The sequence below is a fragment of the Pogona vitticeps genome, chromosome 5 (assembly GCF_051106095.1).
Source record: "Pogona vitticeps strain Pit_001003342236 chromosome 5, PviZW2.1, whole genome shotgun sequence".
Lineage (NCBI taxonomy): Eukaryota > Metazoa > Chordata > Lepidosauria > Squamata > Agamidae > Pogona > Pogona vitticeps.
In genome coordinates, this window is record NC_135787.1 from 134432030 (window position 1) to 134445236 (window position 13207).

The 13207-nt window shown below is 41.0% G+C and overlaps 1 protein-coding gene across 2 annotated transcripts in view; it reads right to left on the reverse strand.

Moving 5' to 3' along the window:
- FOXP2 (forkhead box P2) overlaps positions 1–11445 on the reverse strand; it is a 576890-nt gene extending 565445 nt beyond the window's left edge. For both annotated transcript variants that reach the window (XM_020789698.3, XM_078376822.1), the window contains exon 1: positions 11248–11445. The gene's annotated coding sequence lies outside the window, so the exon portion shown is untranslated. The remainder of the gene's footprint in view (positions 1–11247) is intronic.
- Between the last annotated feature and the right edge of the window lie 1762 nt (positions 11446–13207).

Below are 13207 nucleotides of genomic sequence, written 5' to 3' on the forward strand. Positions count from 1 at the left end.
ACTGATTTTAGCACTGGTTATTTATTTCATTATTGATGATCAGATTTCTTTCCAATCTTCTTCCCCAAAATGAGATTTAAGGCATCCCAGTTGATTGCATAAGAAGTACAACTGAGAAGCATCACCTCCTTTGCTTCCCTCACATGTCAGTATTAAAGCAGTATGTCATGAGCATACTGACACCTCAGCCCAAACTTTCACATGACCTCAAGCAATTTGAATAGCTACATTATTTTTTTTAAAAATATATCCTTGAGTAAATTTCAACCAGGTAAGTACTCTCATAATACTGAAAGTCAAGCTTGGAAAAGGTTCTAAAATAATAGACATTATAAGCACTATGACAGTTACACATACAGAAGTCTGGGTCACAAAGGAATGTACCACCCCACATTTAGGGGTACATGGCATAGACTGTCCTTCATTTTTCTCAGGAAAATGAAGATACATGGCTTGGTCTGGCCTTCCGTACCTGGTGTCTTCCAGGTGATTTAGATTAAAATTCCCATCACACCCAACCAGTATAACCAGCCATCAGCACCAGCTGGGCCTGAGTCCAAAGCAAGTGAAGGAGAACAAGTTGGCAAAATTGTTCTAGCTTCTCCTAACAGCTACTGCAGACATCTCTGAAATGAATATGCGCAGGGCTTGAAAAATTTTAGAATGCCTCACCAGTCAATCAAAAATTTCACCAGTCAGCATGACCGGACTATAGCCTTGCAACTTATTGGGATTGGGAATCACTGATTTATACCCTCAGACTTGGGTTGCTTTATTACCTGCGTGCCTGTGGGGTCATGAAGCTTGTATTTTGAATGCCTTTCTTTTGAATCTCTCCGGCAAAAATAAAACTGAAAGCAAAAGCGCCCGGCCTCCTAAGGAGCCACGGTTTCCTTCCACCCCAAGATGTGTCCTTGTTCAGTTGAAATTGGGAGCCGGAATCTCCATATTCTCCAGAATGGGACTACTCTGCATTCTCCTGCAGAGCTATATCTCTATGTGCCGCTCGAACTCTCTTCTCGCAAGAATAGGGCAGTTTTCCTTTTGCAATGGGAGGGGGAGGGGAGGACTGCAGGAGAGAGACAGGCTCATTGAGCAGCATTTTTCACTCGTCACAGACGAGTGGACGAATGCATTTTTCAAGCCCTGAATATGAGATTAAAACAAATCAAGAGCAGTGCACAATCAGAAACAGGGGCAAACATTGCTAGCTAGGAATAAATCTCAATCAGGTAATTACTCTCAAGATATTGAGCTTCAGATTTTACTAGACATAGTGCTACTGTGGCCATTCCACATTGTTGTCAGCTTGTACAGAGGCATGTATTGGTATGTACGGTGGGTGTGACTGGCAGCAATAAATTGGGTGTATGCCTGGAGAACCTGTTAAAACAAGCTCAGAAAGAGAATAGAGAATATGTGAATGAACATGTTTGCTGATTGGCTTATATGCTGCCTGGCGTCCATATATATATATATATATATATATACATATAAAGGACTTTAAATATATAAATTATAAGACAAAAGGAAAGTAAATTAGATTTCTGCATAAGAGTGACAATTTATAGTACAGAATCTTCCTATTCTTCTGTAGTTGTTTTTAAAATACTGTGTTTCCCCAAAAATAAGATAGGGTCTTATATTAATTTTTGCTCCAAAAATGTACTAGGACTTATTTTCAGGGGATTTTTTCATGTACAACCCTCTACATTTATTCAAATACAGTCATGCCATCTTCTTCTGATTGCTGCACAATGGTAGAGGACAGGGTTTCACTTAATTGGGGCTTATTTTGGGGGTAGGGCTTATATTAGGAGCATCCTGAAAAATCATACTAGGGCTTATTTTCAGGTTAGGTCTTATTTTCGGGGAAACGGGATAGACTTCCTTTTGCTTTGGAAAACTTGCTTAATATTTTTGGAAAACTGCAATAATATAGCACATTATATCATTTTATCACATATATAGCCAAAGCTGGGACACACTGTCAAGGTTGTATTATGAAAATAACATAGGCTGAGTTTGCTTCAACAGAAGTGTTCTCTTTTCAAAAAGGTCAGTGTAAATTCAGGCTACAGCTGCAGCAATGTTTAAGGAGATGATTGCCTGATGTGGTAGAAGCAATATTCCAGGGGGAATGGGTCACTACTGCATGTCAAACAGCAATCCCAAACGCAGTTAAGGTGTTCTTTGGTGGCAGTACACACTAGGTAGAGAAGAGGGCTGAGCTTCCTTCCTTACTGCCATAGATATTATAATTCACATATGCACACTATGAAATGTTATGTTGCAAATGCATACATATGCACACTGTTCTGTCATACAACTCCAACCCTTGGTCAGAGAATGGTGATAATTTAGAGCTAGGGTTCTTCACAATTAAAATTTTAAAAATCCATTTAAAAATATTTAAATTGTTTAAAAATCCATTTTTAAATTTAAATCATGATTTAAATCAAATCCACCCTGCTTCCATCTCAAATTAAAAACTGCTAATTCGACCTTAGCAATTTCTCAATTCAGTGCAAAGTTCCTGGGAAAACAGCTGACCCAGATGGGCAGTACAAAAGTGAAGTGCCCACAAGTCCTCACATTCTGGAGTCTCAAAAACAAAACAAAATTAAGAACACAAACACCATCCTGATGGTTAATTGAGAGCAAAAGTCTGCCTTAGCAAGAGGCCCATTTCCAATAATGTCCGCCCAGTCAGATGCTTCTTTGCATCCTTTAGGAAGACAATGACAGCCTCTAGAGTTTTAATACTACAACTTTATAAACTATATATTGGCCATTTTCTTTTCAATCCATTTCTTAATAATGGTAATGAAGAATTTGCCTCATATTTCATCAATGCAACACTTTAAATTTTCACTGAGCTACCCGTCATAATCCCAAGATCTCTCTTCTTACTAGTTACACCCAGTTCAGAACCATCAGTGTACAAAATGAGGCTTTTTATCCCGTTTTGAATTGTTTAACTCTCACCCACGCTGACATTCCCTGACCTTTTGTTGTCTATTCACCTACTTTGGAATTTGACAGAGTCGGCTTGGGTTGTCATCATAATGAAATAATAAGGCCTCATCCACAAACCTGAAGATTTCCTAATTCAAATAATTTCATGGGCAAGTTTAACAGCACCAGTGGGGTTCCTGGGAACCCCACATCCAACTTATTTTCCTTAATGTGAAAAGTGTCTGCAGACAGAACATTCATGTTTAAAAGTTCCTGTTCTCTGTGCAGTATTCTACCAAAACATTCAAGAAGCCAAGTATTTAACGTCTATCAGATCGCTTTCATGTACATGGGAAGCAGGACTTCCCTTTCCAGAATTCTTTCTCAGCAAGTTTATGAGTGGTCGCAAGACCAGATAGGCAAGATATAAATAAATAAATAAATAAATAAATAAATAAATAAATAAATAAATTCCTCTGTATTAGGTATGAAGAAAAAGTGATCCTGCAGGCATTGCTAGACTGCAACTCCCATGATTCTTTACCACTTGCTATGCTATCAAGGACTACTGAGAGTTGAAATCCAATAAAATTGTGAGGGCTTTAAGTTCCCCACCCTGTATTATAATTTTGACTTCAATAACTTTTCTTCCAATTGACCCAGGACAGATTTTATGCTAATAGGTTTATAATTTCTTAGCTTCCCCCTAGATCCTTTTTCAGAGATTGGTTTTTATACTGGCTATCTTCCAGTCCCTGCAGTACAGAAACCAATCTCAGTGACAACAAGCACATGTTGCTTAGAAGATCAACTATTTCACATTTGGGCACACACCACTTAGAACCAAAAGTTTAATAATTTATCCATTTGCTGAGGACATCAACTTTTATCACTTTCACTGGGATATTCTTCTAACCACCCCAGAAAAAACAACTGGTTCATACCTTGTTATCTTTCCAATCTTTTACAACTATCATTGCAAAGTGTTTTAGTTTTTCTGTCGCCTCCCTATCCTGATCACCCCCTAATCCTTTCACACTTTTGTCAGTCCAAAAAAACAGCCCCCTCTCCCGGTTACAATTGTTAGTGCATGTCTTTAAGACTTCCAAATATATACTCCCCAAATGTCTTTTTGCTCTTGGCTTATCATCAATGTCTATTTATTTTGGCAGGATTTGTGATCATCCCTATTTTCCTCATGCAATCAGGTTTTCCACTTTTTTAAAGGAAGCCTTCTCGCCTTTTATAGCTTCCTTGACTTTCCTTGTTAACCATGCTGGCTTTCCTAATCTAAGACATACGTTACATCTGAACTTCTATCATCTTAGTTTTAAATAACCTCCAAGCATCCCTGAAGAGATTTCACCCTCTTCACTCTTTCTTTCAACTTACTTTTAACTAAGCCTCTCATCTTTGAGAAGTTTCTGCTTTTGAAGTTAAAATGTGACCACGCTGGACCTTCTGAGCAACTTACTACTCACACTATGCTGAATTTGACAACATATGGTCACTATTCTCAAACTTGCTAACACAGCCTATAAGATTCTGGACATCTCTCAGTATCTTCAAGGGTCACCTCTCCCCTCGTCAAGTATAAATTATCCAACATTAATGTACAATACCCATACCTAGGCAAAGTTGTATTTCTGTCATAGGGTGGAGATGCATTTACCTATTAAATGTGAGATAGTCAAAGCCACACATTACTACCTTTCTTACTTTGACTACCTCCTCTGTTTATTTATCCATTCCAGGATTACAAAGTGTGCCTTGATCAGGGAGAAAATATTAATGAATTCCCCTTGCTCCTTTTGACTTTTTCCGAGTTGTTAATCCAAGATGCTTTGCAGTGGAACACAGAAGCTTCCTTTCACAAAAGAAGGCACTCTACACATTCTGTGGAAAATATATTCTTGAATATTTGGGAAGATTCATTTCTCAAGAACTCCGTGTAAGTCCAGACACATTCAGGTATCTTAACAAGCAAACAGGCATCAACACTTGTTCTGAGTCTAATACACCTGCTTCAGCTATAATTCTAAATAGGTAGAGAGGAAATTTTCACAGCAAAGGGACCACCACTTCCTAAGCCCTGCTAGCTCACTGCAGCCCCCAAAAGAATGTGGCATGGGGGTGAGGGAGCACAGGATTCATCAAACTCCCAAGCATTTTTTTAAAAAAATACAGTTCCATGGTATCAATGGGAAGGGAATAACTAATACACCTCCAGGCTGGCACAGTATCTCTAAGGCGCAATGGGGAGCTTTATCCTATTGATCCAAGGCCACCCCTAGCATGCCTCCAGAACTTACCAGAGGGCCTCCAAAACAGAAACATCTACCCTGAGGCAATTCTGCTATAACTAATGAGACTCTTGAAGAAGACTTTCATAGTTGTAGTTTTACAAGAGGAAGCCATGTTAGCATGTGCTAGCATATCTGGAAAAAAAAAAGAAGCTAAAAAAATATTTGCACCTTAAAGACTAATTGCTATATATTTTAATGTGAGCTTTCAAGGACAAGTCCACTTCTGTGATTCTCTAAGGAGTGTGTGCTTGGTTGGTGCATGCAAATGACCTTGAGAATTGGGGGAGGGGGAAAAGAGGGCTCTTTAATTACCTGTGAAGAACAGTCTGAAATGTATGACTTTGCTTATGTTATGCAACAGTATTTTGGCCAGTAACACTTCTTCTGAAGAGGACTTGTCCACAAAAACCCACATTAAAATTTATAACAGCTACTTCTTTTTTTTTCTTTTTTTTCCTTTTTTTGGGGGGGGCTGATATTGAAGAGGACTGTTAGTCCGGATCCGACTTGCTTTGTCTCCAAGGAAAGATTTCTACAAACATGAACTTCCCACATGAAAAGCAGTACAAGATCAATGCAAAAGCATGACTGTTTCAAACAGCTGTGTGCATAATAAACATACTTGTTTTGCTGCATCCTTTGGGTACAAGAATCTAGCAACAAAGGTAAATAGGCAGTCACTGCATGCAATGATAATCAGCAGCCGTATGGCCCTTCCTTTACAAACTTGTTTTCAATATTACTCTGAACACACCCTAATATTGGTGGATCAGGGTTTACTGGGACATAAACTCCATTTAGTTCAATGGAACTAGTAATCGCTAGTAAAGATGGCTAAAATTATAGCTTATTTTTGCTTATAAACTGGATTTAGTCTGATGTTCTAGTGTCAAAAGTTTATATATGATAATTATCCATGAAACACAGCAGGTACACAAGCGTACAGTACAAATCGAGAACTATCTAGTCTGTATACTTGTATCAGTAATAGCCAGATGCATGTCATGGTGTACATTCAAACCATTTTTATATTATTTCTAGTGAACTCTAGACAAAAGCCTTAAGAATCTGTTTCAGGACTCTCGGAACCTGGATTCAATATTCGTAACAAAATGGATAAAACAATCATGCCTAAGTAAACTGCGGTGACTTGTATCCTAAATCATTTTCAGTTCATAAAAATAAACACTATATACCATAAACTGACTTAGAAAACATAGGAAGACACGTTGTACATTTCTTCCTTTACCAAGAACTTGCCTGTCTAATATCAGTCTAGTAAACAGTGGCCAAAATCCTGTTGTGCGACATAAGCAAACTTGTAAGTTTCAGTCCATTTCTAGCCAGTAAATAAAGAGCACCAGCTGTGATTCTCTAAGGAATGTGTGCTTTGCTTGTGCATACAAACGCCCCTGTGAAGATCAAACTGAAATATATGACTTTGTTTATGTTATGCTACTTGGGTCAATAACACTTTATTTCAAAATATTAATAAATTAATATTAATATGTAAGAAAAGAAGGGAGAAAAGCAAAGCTCTCCTAATTGGACCTACAAAGAAAACAAAAGGCCAAACAATCAAATGTCACCCTATATAAAATATTCAGATTCTTTAGCATTTTGATCATAACTACATTTACAAAACTGTGTATCTCAACTATTTAATTATAAGAATCTTTCATTCACAGAATTTAAATCACTCATAAATAAACATAATTAAGACTGAGATATAAACTGGCTTAAAAAAATACTTTGGTTTGATCAGGTTGTGTGAAGCCCGCTGTAAGTAATATACTCAAACCATACAATTGTAAAAGCAAAAGTCCCATCCGATTGGTCAATCCAAGACACCATAACAATTCTGGCAAAATTACATTTTCTAACACATTAAACATTATACATTATTTGCACACACACAACATGTTTCCTTTAAGGAAACTGCATGCTAAGGATTACATTGCTGCAACAATGAAACAACAATATCAGTCAGAGGCACACTGCTTTGTGGTCAGTAGGGGGGTAAAATTCAGAAAAGATTCACGGTTAACACTCTTCTGCCATCATAAATATCCTCTATTAACAGAAGGATTCCCTCCAATATCCTTGGGTGCCTCTTAGAAACTTAGCAGTACTCTTATCTGCCCTTGTGCATTTCTACAATTTGTGGCATTTAAAATAGAACCATCCTCTTAGCAGCTAAATCTTAACCACAATTCTGAAGTATGTTCTACCAAAGCAAATTCAAATTATGTCTAAATATATAAATATTTTACCATGCAGTACAACTAATGTCATATAGACATCAATAATGTGTTTAGAATAATGGGTGAAACATGGTTAGTGTGGAGATTCTAAAATCTACACTGATGAAGTGCAACTAGGATTTCACAATGCATGGTTTTTCATATCTTTAAAATAAAAGGGGAAAACAGGAGGTGAATATATCCTGCATTGGAACATGCATTTCAGGTTACTCATGTATTCATTTTCTCAATTTAATCAAGTTAAAGATGAAATTATAATAAAAGCATAGCTTCTTGGCAGGTGACATCCAGTTATACTAATGGCTTTACAAGCAAGTAAATATATTTAGGAAGACCAAGAAGACAGCCTACACTGAAGCAGGTTCAAAGAACAATAAAACTGAAATACTACCCATGACCCAGATTAAATGACAATACTTAAATCAGCTTCATTCTGTAAGCACACCAGTTAAACAAACAAATAGGCCAGGTTATTCTCTCGATAGGTTATCATTTGAAAAAATTTACAAAGTTCTACCAAAAAAATAAAGTTATCCCACTTCTTTTCAAGACATAAGCAACAGAATAGAATGCCACGTACAACCAGCAAAGAACAATTAGCTGTTTAATCGCAAATGACCCAGTATGGCACAGCACAATATTATGAATGAAAGACACAAATACAGTTCTCTTATTCATATACACTGTTCCTCAATGGATAAGGCTTAGTCTACACATACTAATAGCCATTTTTCTTTTAAAAGTATTGTATTAGACACTGCATACTATAATTGCATTAAATTATTTAATGTTAAATGACACATATGATTAATTATACATGTTTTGGACATATCCAACTTAGATCCCTAAGTTCTTTCTATCACATATTTAGAAACTGCTTCAACAACTGGACTCCCATGTGTAAAATATGGCTACCCATTGTAATTTTATGTACAGTACATAAAGGCAAACAAGATCCCCTTAACAACAGTTGTTTTGCCACTGACTTGTAGAAAGAGTTCATCCTATATAAACCGCCTAGAGTGGTCGTATTGACCATATAGGCGGGGTACAAATAAATAAATAAATAAATAAATAAATAAATAAATAAATAAATAAATAAATAAATAAATAAAAATAAATAAATAAATAAATAAATATAAATAAATAAATAAATAAATAAATAAATAAATAAATAAATGCAGCAAAACAATATATGAATTATTATGCTATTTATAACTGACATGGCCAGTTAGGAATGATAACTTCAAGGAGTTCCCCAACTACAAAAGAGATTACTCATATGTTTAATGATATATACAAAACAACTTTATATTGATACATGATAATAGAATTAGATGCAATACTTTCATGACAGATTTCACTTTTCTGATGCAGAAGAGAAACAACAGCAAAACATCTCTCAGGTTAAAATTGAGTTTGTTATCATATATTAATAGTACACTCTATGCCACTACCCCTTTTCACCACAGACTAATAGTCTGATCCAGGCCAAGTAAACTAAGTGGAGAAATGTCATTTAGTTCCTTCAGAGTTTTGAATCTGGCTGTAAAAAAGGCAAAGGGAACACAAAAACTGACATGAATTACTTTTAAACTCCAATTCTGAACTCATGTGAAAACAGTCAGCACTTCTAAGGAGGTGGAGGTGAAAGTAGCAGCATCAGGCTGCAATCGTAACTTCACTGAATGTAATGAGATTTACTTTAGAGTAAATATATACATTTGCACTGTTAGATTTTTTCCACCACTTTTTACGCATAAAGAAAATGACTAGCATTTAAGCATATGCTTAGTTCCATCAATTATACACCTTATTCTAGTCTTTCTTCTAAAAATAAAAATCTTATATTGCTTTCTCCTCTACAGCTTAGGGAATGCACTGCAAGTTCGAGACAGCTGTTTGCAGTAACTTTCCTTACAACTCAGTTACCTTCCTCTTCAATTATATTGTTGCCATCCGTAATACTACAAACCTTGTACAACTTCCTTTCAAATGAGATGCCACATTAAACTGTTTCCTGAAGAAGCAGTACTCGAATATTACAAATTCATTTTAGCGACGAAGCAACAATTTCCTTTAGAGCAAAAGCAAGCATGCAATATTTAAATGCCTGATCAAATATTTTAATGAAAAGTTACTTTGCCACAGAACATGGATTAAAGATAACTGGTTTCCTCAAGGGATCTATGCTATCTTTTTGTTCGTCTATACATTAGAAACTTTTTTCAAACGCTCAGACACTTCAGCAAATGGTATAGAATACTGTACAGTATATTATTTCTTCCCTTCTGTCCTCAGTTCACAACTCCATAAACAACTCCAACATGCCTTAAAGCCATTTTACCCACTCACTCTCAAAAGGTATTGGAATTAAACTTTCACAACTTTCTTCATCTTGAATTTCAAGAGTGAAATTCAGGCCCTCCCCGTCCCCCACAACAAGAAGATAGGAAGCATGCCTCAGGAGTTCCATATAGGTCTACCACTATTATTTATTAATCAGTTGTTTTAGGCTAACACTAGCTATTGTTATTGTTGAAGGCTAGCACTCTGCAGCAGGCTGAATCAAAAGGCACTAAGAAAAGGTGCTAGAAGAAAAAGTAAATGAGCCCCACCCCACCCCCAAATCTCTCTCTGTGTGTATATTAATCAATCAAGAAACACAGTACAACTCATCCTAGCCAGAGAGTGAAAAACCCTGCTTACACTAAACTGCACATGCAACAATTTGAAATCATCCAAGTAGTTGCCTAAAAGGAGGACAAGTGTTACTCTTTAGGCCCTTCTCTCTCCCACCATCCCCTGGCATCTTTCCCCTCCCTTCCCCTTCAAAGAAGTCTGACACAGAGGGTGCACGTCTTACAGCTCACCAAAGGACACACGTGTTCCCAACCTTTACTTGAGCACTGGTGCTTTCAAGTTGGCAGAAAGTGACGCTACAGGGGAGGACTGAGAGCAAAACCACCACCACCACCGACCGTCTGAAATTCGGCAGCAAAACTTTCACAGGTTTAAAACCTTTTTGGCTGCCATAAACGAGAGGAAGCGTCTTCCTAGGCTGCTTTCGAGTACTGTATTTGCAAAATAAAATAAACCACCACTGCACGTGTTCTCTGCTTTTACCTCCGGGTACACAGAGGCTTGTGGCACCTCAAAGGCAGAACATCAAAGCCACTGAAGGGGGGCTCCAACGCACGAAACCTTGTGTTACACAAGCCAGCTGTGCCTTTGCAGAGACCACGAGACTACTTTTGGGACGGGGGGGGTTTACACAACTAAGCGGGGAGCGTGAAAGGAAAGGCACGGTTCGAGTTTTGAAGAGTGCCTCGTTTACTTCATTCAAAACTGCGTGGAAAACAAAGACAGACACGCACATACAAAACTGAGTTGTCAGCCAGCCCTAGGTAGGGGTGTGGGGTGTACAAAGAAGACCGGGGGGGGGAGCAGCGGACCAGAGACTTTGCCACCTGCCAAGCACAAGCCTTGACACATGTCACATTAGCATCGCCCCCCCCCTCCTTGTTCCGGGGCGGCTTCGAGCGGTAAACTTTCTTGCCCGCAAAAAAAAAAAGCCGCCGAGGAGAAAGCAGGAGGGGGGGAGGGGAAGGCAGTGCGCGAGGGGGAGGAAAGTAACGAGTCAACCCGCGGACTTAAGGACGGGGGGCTGGAGGTGGAGTAGGGTGGAAAGGGAGGGGAATAGTTTAAAAAAAACTTACCACCCCGAGCGCACACCGAGGAGAAAGTCCTGAGGAGATGACACCGCGGGGATAAGAGGGAGACACACAGAAAGAGAGAGGGAGGGAGAACAGGAGAGGCGGGAGCTGCCCTCGTTTGCTGCGTGCGCGCACACGCAAATACAAACACGCCGAGCGAGGAAAAGTGTTTTTGCAGGAGGAGCTGCTGCTGCTGCCGCCGCCGGGACGCGCCAGAAGAGCCGCCGGGTGGGAAGAGAAAGGGGGTGGGTCGGTGGGGGGCGCGGAGGGAACAACAAGCGGGCGCGCGAAAAGCGACCCAGCCAGCGTGCGACACCCGGCAGCGTCCCTGAAAGGAGTGGGGACGCGGCGAGGTGGGTGGGTCGGTGGGTGGGCTAGGTATTCTTCCGCAGGAGGTGGCGACTCCTGGCTCTTTGGGGCAGCGGCACCCAAAAAAGCCAAGAAAGAAAACCAACCCAAAGCAGCAAACCGCCGGTGGCGGCGGCCGCAAAGCGGAGGCGGCGGCGGCGGCTGCACACGGGGTCTCGCGGTCTCTGAGAGGCTCGCGCTGCTTCTCGCGCTCTCCCTCCCCTCTGGGTGTGGGTCTGGCACTCTCTTTTGGATGGAGTCTGCGGCCGCCTTTCTCTCTCTCTAGCTAGCTAGCGGGGGCGCGCGCGCGGGGCGCCCGCTCGTGTGTATGCGTGTGGGCAGGATTCAGATTTTTTTAAAAAATGAAAATTAAAAAATGCAGTGCCTACAAGCATGCAGCCCCTTCTGCTTGCTTTTTGGGGGGCGGGAGAAGCACGAGAAGCGGGTCCCACGGCCTGCAAAGTTGTGTTACTAGAGCTGGGGGGTCGGGAGGAGGAGTTGGGATCTTTCTTGGCTCCCCTCCCTTCTCCCCCTCCCCTCAAAAAAGCAATCCTTCCCCCCCCCCCCCCGGTCTCTGCCGCTCTCCCTGCTTCCTAGCCTCCTCCTGGGCAAGGAACCTTGCTCGCGGAGCAGGATATTGTTAGGATTCGCAGTGAAGCGTCCTCTTTGACGTCAGGTCCACCTGCTATGTAAACAAACGATCCGAGAAGTTGTTTGCTCTCTCCCCCCCCTCCCTCCTTATCCCTCACACAACCCGTTCGAGCAAACAAAAACGGCTCATGTTCAACCGGCAGGGCTGAGTTGGTGCGCCAGCCCCGCTTCCAGCCCCCGGAGTCGGGAGGAGTCGAGGGTGGAACTTCTCAGAAGGAGGGCAGGAAGGACTACCAGAGCCCTGGAGAGAGAAGGCTTTGAAGCGGTAGAGCGGGCTGGTGGGCGGGAGGAACCTTCCCCAACTTGGGCCCTGCTATCAAGAGTTTGGCCAAAGCGCGCGCGTTTCAGACGGGTTGGCGCACGCTTCTCGCCTCGCCGCCGCCGCCCCTGTCGGGACCCGTTTGCCGAGCCGGGCGCTCTCGTATCCCAATAAGACTCGGGAGCCCACACTCTGACCTCAAACCCTTCCCACAATGAGAGCGGGTGGCCTCGCACGTGCCCATCGTAACATCTGCCCCAAGCGCTCTTGCAAAGGAAAGCTCGGTGAATCTGCTGCCAGCAACTCGGCGGCTTCTAATGGCTGAGAGAATCGCCTGTTAAGTGACGCTGAAGCCTGCCTTAGAAAGACGCGCTGGCTCTTTTTGTTTGTTTTACTTCTGCAACATCTCTTTCACTTAGAAGTAGACACCACCACCACCACCACCCCAGTTTGTGTGTTTTGAGGACCTGGCGCTCAGCCGATCGTATGCAGCCTTCCACCCTTACAACGCAACGCTCGGCTGATTTACTCCGAAATAAACCTCACCGCTAGGTTTACTCCCAGGAAACTAGCGAAGTGCTTTTTGCATTGGCCTCTTTAATTCCGGATGTCCGCCTACAATTCAGAGCGAGAAAGGCACACTGCACATGCTCGGAAGCACTGAGGCATTTGCCGCTGCTGCTTGGTTCCTTTCAAGACTGGCAT